The sequence below is a fragment of the Macaca mulatta genome, chromosome 3, assembly GCF_049350105.2.
Source record: "Macaca mulatta isolate MMU2019108-1 chromosome 3, T2T-MMU8v2.0, whole genome shotgun sequence".
NCBI classification, from domain to species: domain Eukaryota; kingdom Metazoa; phylum Chordata; class Mammalia; order Primates; family Cercopithecidae; genus Macaca; species Macaca mulatta.
Window position 1 is genome coordinate 171,325,111 of NC_133408.1, and position 7,990 is coordinate 171,333,100.

A 7,990-nucleotide genomic window follows, 5' to 3' on the forward strand; every position below is an offset into this window, starting at 1 on the left:
TCAGCTTGCGGATTGCAGTTTTCACTCAGCAGACAAAACCACAGCAGAACTCAGCAAACAGCTGCACTGTGATGGCCTGCAGGTTCTTACACCTGCCCGGGGAATCCCCTTCGCTTCATCCCATCACACCTAAAGAAAAGGAGAGCCGCAGGATGTCTGACGGTGGGTGCATGGGGCCCAGCTGGGTGGCCTGCCCAAGCTTCTGCCCATGCTGGCCTTTGTTCCTGGGGCATTTCCAAAGCTCAGGGCTTGGGCCTTTGTCCATTCTTAGGATCCGGTAAATGATGCCTGACCACCCAAAACCCAGCAATCTTTCCTGCCTCCAAACAAAGAGGCCTTTTGATTTTTCTTACTCTCTTGGCCCTTACATGCCAAAATGTCTTGGGTAATAAAAAGAAGATTATCAGGAAATACTCACAGAGCACTTACTATGTTCCAGGTACTATTTTAAACATTATAGTTATTAACTCATTGAATCCCAGGAGTTGAGAGGCACTGTGTGTGTGTGTGTGAGAGAGTGTATATGTTTATATGTGTGTGTATGTGAGTATGTGAGTGTATGTATGTGAGTGTGTGAGAGTGTTAGTGTGTGTGCATGAGTGTGTGTATGTGTGTGAATGTGTGTGTGAGTGTGTATGTGGGAGTGTGTGAGTGTGAGTGTGTGTGTGGGTGGGTGAGTGTGTGTGTGCGAATGAGTGTGTGTATGAGTTGGATTTCCTTTTCATGCTTTCCTGGATTTGCTACCATGAACAACTATGACTTTTACACTCTCAATAGGGGAATTAACTGCTAAGGAGGTTAAGGTGCGAGGATCACTTGAACCCAGGAAGTCAAGGCTGCAGTGAGCCACTGCACTCGAGCCTGGGTGACAGAGCAAGACCATGTCTTAAAAAAAAAAAAAAAGAGACAGAGAGTTAGAAATTGAAACAGATGTTTACTGAGCATTGTTGAGTGAGTTTTAAAGGGTGAGCACAGAAGCCCAGAGCTGGGCTGGCATCCAGTGGGTATGTAGCAGTGTGGCTGGCATCGGTCCTGACAGTCAGGGACCTGTTCTGACTGATCATGCCCATTGATAAGCATTTTGATATCTTTCCTGGCTGGAAGTCATGCTCTCTGCTTTGGAAGGGAGAAAGATTCTACCCAGTGACCACTTCCCTTCCCCCAGACAGCAGCCCCAGTCCAGTGAGGGACTCACTACCTTCCCCCAGCCAGCAGCCCAGTCCAATGAGGGACTCACTATGTTGATCTCTGTTTTTTTTTTTTTTTTTTTGAGACAGAGTCTCGCTGTGTCACCCAGGCTGGAGTGCAGTGGCGCAATCTCGGCTCACTGCAACCTCTGCCTCCTGGATTCAAGCAATTCTCCTGCCTCAGCCTCCCAAGTAGCTGGGACTACAGGTGCCCGCCACCACACCCGGCTAATTTTTTGTATTTTTAGTAGAGACGGGGTTTCACTGTGTTAGCCAGGATGGTCTCGATCTCCTGACCTCGTGATCCGCCCACCAGCCTTGGCCTCCCAAAGTGCTGGGATTACAGGCGTGAGCCACAGCGCCCGGCCGATCTCTGTGCTCTTTAAAGAGGCTGCGTGGGGGAACTCTACCAGCTCCCTCCTGGGCTCCTTGTTTCAAACTCCCAGCCTTCAGAGTTAGGAATCGCAGCTCCAGGTTGGTGTCCACACTCCAAAGCAGAAGACCTCAGCCCTGGCTGCATATTTAAGAAAATACCAAGGGCTGCACACAGTGGTTCACGCCTGTAATCCCAGCACTTTTGGAGGCTGAGGTGGGAGGATGGGTTGAGGCCAGGAAGTTGAGACCAGCCTGGGCAACACAGCAAGACCCCGTCTCCACAAAGAAAATGAAAAAACAAAACAAAAAGCCAAAAAACCAAAAACATTAGCTGGGTGTGGTGGGGTGCACCTGTGGTCCTAGCTAATCAGGAGGCTGAGGATCACTTGAGCCTGGGAGGTTGAGGCTGCAGTGAGGTATGATTGCATCACTGCACTCCAGCCTGACCACAGAGCAAGACGCTGTCTCCAATCAATCAATCAATCAATCAGTCAATCAGTACTAATGCTGGAGTTGCACCCCACACCAGTTAAACTGGAAACTCTGGGATAAGCCCAGGGCAGGGGTATTTTCTAACTTTCCTGAGATGGCTCTACTGTGCAGTCACAGTTGAGAACCACGGAGGCATCCAGGCAGATGGAAAAAGCCCCCTCCAAGGTGGGCCTTGATAAAGGGTCCAGCATGGAAGAGGACACATGATGACTCCGAGGGCTTATAGTTGATTAGAAAAAGAGCTAGACCCTGTGCACAGAGATGGGTAGACTCAACGTGACTTGGGTACTGGAACGCACAGAAAGGAGGCAGCTCAGGTAGGCTGAGGTTAATCAGGCCAGGCTTTCTGGAGAAGGTTCTGGAAAAAGTTTTGGGTGGCAAGTCCCCCACCCCAGTGAACGGACTCTTCAGGTCCTTGCTATGGGTTTTCCCAGGGGTTCCTTATCTGATGAGCCAGCCCCTTTGTGACTCTGGCTCAGGCTCCCTGCCCAACCCCTGGGTCTGTGGGGTGTGGCTGGCCACTCTTCAGTCACTGCCCTGGCTCTACAGGACACCCCGGAGGACGAGACTCCTGTAGATAAGACCCGTGCTTGTTAGCACAGCTGTTCTCTGCAACACCCAGCCTTGTTTTCAAACCTGCGGAAACTTGGGTGCGGAAGTGTGGCTACATCCACCCAACTTCAGAGTTGGGCTTGGTTCCAAATAAAAGGAAATTTAGTCATTTTTCCCAGACACAGGGACAAAAATAGAGTTGACAGGAACCTCAAAGGTTCTGCTGGGGTACTGGGGTCACACCTAGAAAAATCAGTTGGCTCTTTGGTCTGGGCACCCTGTTCAAATGCCCTGTTTAAACTTAAACTCTTGGCATCTACCCTCAAATCTGCCCCATGGAAGTGCTTGGAGATGGTGCTCTAAAAGATTGTGCTTTTTTTTTTTTTTTTTTTTTTTTTGAGACGGGATCTTACCCTGTCATGCTGGAGTGCAATGGCGTGATCTCGGCTCACTGCAACCTCCGCCTCCTGGGTTCAAGCGATTCTCCTGCCTCAGCCTCCCAATTAGCTGGGATTACAGGTACGCACCACCACGCCTGGCTAATTTTTTGTATCTTTAGTAGAGATGGGGTTTCACCATGTTGGCCAGGCTGGTCTTGAACTCCTGACCTCATGATCCGCCTGCCTCGGCCTCCCAAAGTGCTGGCATTATAGGCGTGAGCCACTGCGCCTGGCCAAATATGATACTTTCTTTTAAGAATGTCATTTTGTTTCTTCTGCCGTCAACAGTCCTAGAGTTTCTGTGTGTTCACTGAGGATCTTTGAGCAATAAGCTTACTACAAGGTTCTGGGGTCTATAAATTATCTGAATAATCAAAAAAACTGGACTGCATGATCAAAGAATCTAACTTTTGTATGTTTAATAGAGACTGGACAGGTAACTCATGCTTGGCTAGATTGGCCCCTGGATCTGTTATCCCTGGATTCAGCTTTGGGTCCCATCTCAGGTGTCCAGATCCTGTATGAGCTCCTGCTGCAGAATGGGGCCTCGGGGCCTCCCATGGGGAACTTGTTCTGCCTCAACATTCTGTGCTGAACAGTGCTGATCTCACATGAGTCCTTCCTTACCTCCTGGAGAGCATTCTCCTTTTTACTGCCCTTTCACCAATTCAGCACTAGCACATTGCACAGCACCAACAGCGGGGAGGGGTCACGTGGGCCCTGGGAGGGCCCTCTAAAGTGCAGAGGACAGGTTTCCCACCATGCGATAGGCGGAGGTCACACTGCCGTTCGCAGCAGAACTGAGCCTGAAATTCAATCTCCTGATTCCCAGGGTCCTCACCCACCTAGTGAGCCGTGTGCCGTAAGGGGACCCCACCCATCAAAGGGTCTCCAAAAGCCAGCGATGACACGAAGCAGGAAATGTATCATCAGAGCTGAAAAGAATCACACAGCTCCACAGTTCCATATGTTGGTCAACGAGCCCGTATTGTCTGTGGCTTAAATGGGTCAGAGGTATCGTAGTAGACAATAGAACCATCTTCATTCCCCATGGAAAGTTTCCTGGGGGGTTCTGGACCCATAATTGAGCTGATGGTAACTGGAAAGGCTAGAGGATGGCTGGATCTAAAAATGCAGCACAGAAGTTCCTAGGGCAAGTGACTTAACCCTTTGGAGCTTTAGTTTCCTCATCTGTAACGGAGGAACAATGAAAGTACCTACTTCTCGGGGTGTTGCGGGGGGGTGAGATGATACTTATGGAAAGTGCCCATGGGGCGCCTGCGCACAGGAAACTTCAGGAGGCTGAGAAAACTGCGTTCTTTCTTTCCTTTTTTTTTTTTGAAATGGAGTCTCACTCTGTCACCGAGGCTGGAGTGCAATGGCACGATCTCGGCTCACTGCAACCTCCGCCTCCCAGATTCAAGTGATTCTCCTCACTCAGCATCCTGAATAGCTGGGATTACAGGCATGTGCCACCATGCCAGCTGATTTTTGTATGTTTAATAGAGACGGGGTTCCACCATGTTGGCCAGGCTGGTCTTGAACTCCTGGTCTCAGGTGATCTGCCCTCTTTGGCCTCCCAAAGTGCTGGGATTACAGGCGCGAGCTATTGCACCCAGTGAAAACTGTGTTATTACTTAAAGGCTCTCTCTGTTTGTAGCTGGCCTTCCATTTCCCTTTCCCTGGCCGATCTCCTCTGAGCCCTGGAGGGGCAGGTGTGGGATGAGTTTGTCCTTTTGAGGAGGAGACAAAGACACACAGAAATGACTTGTTCCTGAGACAGCGGTGAGTCAACAGCTGGGGCGTCCTGGAGCCTGGGTCTCCCTGCCCCAGTGGCTCTCTCTGCCAGTGCCCTGAGTTTCTGCCTGCTGCTGGTCAGCCTGGGGCCCTGCCTCCCATCTTGCCGCTGACTCTGGCCGGAAACTCCGCCCCATTGTCTTAGGCCTCGGGAATCTGGCTGCCCTGGGGTGACAGCTTTCTCCTCTGGCTGAGATAACTCCAAGAGATGTCTATCAGGTTCAGGGAAAGGGGAGCCTCTGAGCAAGCCCCTCCCTGCCCTGTGATAACGGCAGACAATGCTTAGAAAGGAGAGCCTTCCATCCCACAGCCTGTCCTCTGCACCTTCCCCCTGTCCCCACTAAACCCACCTCTCCCTCATCCCCCCCAAAGGTTTTGATGAGTCTTTGGGAAACTTGGGTGCAAGGCTGAGTCTCATTAACTCCTTCAGCACCGTCAGTGCTGTGAGTGTGCTGGTGGCAAATGCGCCCCTCCCTGGGCAGTCTGGTGACCTCCAGGAAGCAGGGCGAGGGCCAGGTGCTTTCTGGGTGGTTGAGGGGAGGTTTTAGTAGGGATGGTTCAAAGGCTGTAGTTTTGTCCTAGGAAAAAGCTTCTTTGTAGCCAAGCTCTGGAGTCAAACAGATGTGAGTTTAAGTTCTGGCTCTATCACGGATGAGCTCAATGATCTTGGGAAACTTAAGTTTCTCCTCCAAGCCCTGGCTTTCTCATCTGCTAAATGGGGGTACAAACAGCCACCGCTTAAGGTCATCATAGGAAATAAATAAATGATGAATAAATAAATAAATACATGCAGAGAACCTAGCAGAGGGCCTGGCACAGGGAGGCTATCGTGATGGTCATTTCTCCTAGCGCCACCTCTGTGTGGGCCTCGGGTGGGTGGCCTTGTGATGAGAGTGAAGGGGGACACTCTACACCTCACCCTTTACTGGAAAGAGCAGCTCCACTTGCCATGGCAACTTAGAGAGGTCATCTTGACATGGAAGGAAAAACCCTTTGTTCATTTGATAAATATTTATTGGCAGGTTACCCTGTGCCACGCATCATTTGAGTAGCTTGCGAGACCCAGTGAGCCCAGTCGTCCCAGTCCACAGGTTGGTGTGAATGTGCAGGGCTAGCACAGGGGGCTGGGAAGGTAACAGATAAACTAGTGAAAACAAGTAAAAATAATATAACCTCACATAGAGAGGGGGGCTTGGAAGACAAATAAAATGACACAAGGGGTTAGAAGGTGACAGGAGGCCAGGCATGGTAGCTAGCACCTGTAGTCTCAGCTGTGAGGTCCCTTGAACAGAGGAGTTGGAGACCAACCTGGGCAACATAACAAGATCCCGCCTCAACAAAAAATAAAAGAATTAGCCTGTAGTCCCAGCTACTCAGAAGCTGAGGATCACTGGAGTCCAGGAGTTTGAGGCTGCAGTGAGCTGAGATTGCACCACTGCACTCCAGCTTGGGCAGCAGAGCAAGACCCTGTCTCAAAAAATAAATAAATACAAAGATAAAAAGAAGGCAACAGGTTGCATGTGTGCTTTTTTCTTTTTCTTTTTTTTTTGAGACAGGGTCTTGCTCTGTCACCCAGGCTGGAGTGCAGTGGCGCGATCTTGGCTCACTGCAAGCTACACCTCCCGGGTTCATGCCATTCTCCTGCCTCAGCCTCCCGAGTAGCTGGGACTACAGGGGCCCACCACGACGCCCGGCTAATTTTTTGATTTTTTAGTAGAGATGGGGTTTCACCGTGTTAGCCAGGATGGTCTCAATCTCCTGACCTCGTGATCCGCCCACCTCGGCCTCCCAAAGTGCTGGGATTACAGGCGTGAGCCACTGTGCCTGGTTGCATGTGTGCTATTTTTGATAGGATGTGCAGAGAAGGCCTCTCTGAAGAGGTGAAATCTGAGCAATATTGGCATGAAGGGAAGGAGTGGGCCTGGAAACCTGTGCCAGGAGTTTCCCAGTCCTAAGGGACAGCACCTTGGGAAGCCTGGGGTTGGAGGTCCAGCTCCCAGGCACAAGCTCGAGGCTGGGGTGAGGACTCAAGGCTGCAGGGGCTCAGCACTGTGGCCACGTCTATTTCGGTAACCTACTCACACACACTAAGGAGTCTCTCTCTGTCTGGGCCCAGAGCTCTGCCCCCATGGCGGTGACCTCTGTCCCTACACAGGTGGCCTATTGCTTGCGTGTGAACGTGTGTGTGTGTGTGTGTGTGTGTGTGTGTGTGTGTGGAGGGGGAGCCAGGGAACTGCAAAAAGCTGACCATGGTGGATTGCATATTTGTTTTTAATTAGGGTGATGGCCAGCAGCTGTCACTGGTTTCTTTTTATTTATTTACTTTGTCCCTGCGTTCTGATTAAAATTTCTGGTGCTATTTGCTGATGCCAGAGGCAGTCTTGGGTTCTGAAAACACAGCGGGGCCCAGCTGCTCTCCTTGGGCTGGCCCCTCATTTAGGACCAGCTCGCCCATGTAAAGGAAACAGCAGGTGTCGGGGCAGTGCCCTCCATGTGATACTGCTCCAAGCTCTGTGTGCCAGCCTAGGGCCCTCATTAAGACCAGAATTCAGGGAAAAGAAAGGTACCTCCATCTCCAAGTCAAGCCAGTTGCTTGACTAAACTGATTGATATTTCCCCTCATTAAATGGATGCTCATTCATCATTTCAATGCAACAAATATTTCTTGGGACGCAGCACTGCAGAGGGTGCAAGCCCAGCTGATGGTCACGGGGAAGGTGTGTTGGCTGATGGCTGTTCTCATGGGCGGGAACCCATGCCCCAATTACTGCATATTTTAAATTATCACACTGCTAGAAATAAAAGATGAATAAAAGAATGTCTCCATCCTCAAGGAGCAGGCACCTTGTAAAAATATCTGCGAAACTGTCCAACATGAAGTTGGACAGATGAAGTCGGAGCTTTGACAATTGGATAAACCAAGCACCAAGACATAAAGTATCTCCAAAAAATCAACTTTTCTCAACACTTACCTCCCTGCCTAAACCCACATGCCGCCTACCTCCTGTGTGTCTACCGACCCAGGAAAATTCACTGCCAAAATCTGTGCTGCTTTTTTTTTTTTCCTTTTCATTTTCCCCAAGGTTTGCATTCTGAGCCACTGGAGCTTGCCAACCATGCCCTCTAAGGACCCCATTCTGGCCTCCA